Raw genomic sequence first — 1541 nt, 5'->3', positions numbered from 1 at the left:
AATCTAAAAATGCTATGAACAATCCTTATTTTGGGAGGATTAGTAGCTGTGGAAATAATTGATGAACAAAAACCATTCCAGTGGAAATCACACCCTATGTTATAATGGACTGTGAACTCTTTTTTTTTTTTTTTTCATGGAATATAGGACTCATTAAGCCTCATGTCATTTGTAGTTAAAAAATCTAGGATGTCATGGAAATAACTGTTTAAGAACATGTTTAGAAAGTAGTTGAATTCTCAGTCCATCTGTTTAATAAAGTTTTATTTTTCCAAATGTACAGCTGATTGAACCTGGTCATGCATCTTCACCAGCAGCTGGGGCATCTCCACCCTTTGTGTTTCTGGTGTAAATTACTTGGGCTCTGTGCTTTGAAACCAGCTTGATAAGCCCTTTACTAAGGAGCTCCTGAAGAGCTGCCCTGGCCAAGGAACCACAAATCTTCAGTTTCTCAGAGACCATGGCTGGAGTAATAAGTTTATAGTTAGGAACTTCCTTACAGAGTTTGCCATATGTAGCCTTGCCAAACAGGACTAGATTGTTGAGCTTGTCCCAAACTTTACCTTTGGACCACTTCTTCTTTTTGGCCTTGCCACCAGACTAATTTACTGGGTCTCTGTCTTTTTTGGCCGACTTTCTGGCATCTTTCTTCTTGTTATCTTTGGGTGGCATGATGAAGTTCAGAGAGTGGCCTCTCAGTCCATCTGTATGAAGCCAAAGAATTTATTGCCATCTCTTCCTAATTCAGAAAAGTACCTTTCAAAGTAATTCTTCACATCTATTGTTCCCAAGGAAAACAGTTGCTCATGTAAATTGTCACTGTACTGGCTATTTTTAATGTTAACTTAACACAAGCTAGAATCATTTGGGAAGAGAGAAACTCAACTGAGAAAATGCTCCCAATAGCTTGACCTGTGTGCAACCCTCTGGCGCATTTTCTGGACTGATGATTGATGGGGGAGGCCCAGCCCACTGCAGGCAGTGCCCCTCCTAGGCAGTTTGTCCTAGGTGCTATAAGAAAGCAAGCTGAGTAAGCCAGTAAGCAGCACTCCTTCATGTCCACTTCAGTTCTTGAGTTCCTACCGTGACTTCTTTTGTTATGGACTGTGACGTGAGATTTCTAATCTTAAATAAACTCTTTCCTCTCCATGTTGCTTATGATCATGGTATTTTGTCACAGCAATAGAAATCCCAAGACAACCACAGATGGCTGTCTTGCATAATGTAGAGACCATTTGTAGATTATGTAGGATTCTATGGAACTCCAAGAGTTCTTGAATCAGACTTTGCTACCAGCTTCCCCATTTCCCCATATCATTTACTGAGTTGACTAGAAATGATTTTTGATCAGTGCACAAACTGAGTTTCTTTATTTTCTCAGTTTTCATGTGTCAAAGTCCTAGCCCCTTAATATTATGGCATTTGAGTCTGGGGCCTTTGTTAGCTAACTAGATCATTGGGGTGTGGTCCTCAAAACAGGGTTAGTGGTCTTGTAAGCAGAAGACAGCTCACTGGTGAAATAGAGGCACGCATGATAAGGG

The 1541-nt window shown here is 40.5% G+C and overlaps 1 pseudogene; it reads right to left on the bottom strand.

Annotated features, from left to right (window-relative positions):
* Positions 1 to 297: 297 nt before the first annotated feature.
* On the bottom strand, positions 298 to 672 carry LOC126507721 (40S ribosomal protein S25-like; annotated as a pseudogene).
* Positions 673 to 1541: the final 869 nt, after the last annotated feature.

The sequence above is a fragment of the Alexandromys fortis genome, unplaced genomic scaffold, assembly GCF_014885135.2.
Source record: "Alexandromys fortis isolate MF-2015 unplaced genomic scaffold, M_Fortis_MF-2015_v1.1 scaffold_47, whole genome shotgun sequence".
Classification (NCBI taxonomy): domain Eukaryota; kingdom Metazoa; phylum Chordata; class Mammalia; order Rodentia; family Cricetidae; genus Alexandromys; species Alexandromys fortis.
The sequence above is the reverse complement of the archived record's forward strand: the minus strand, read 5'-3'. Positions and strand labels throughout refer to the sequence as shown.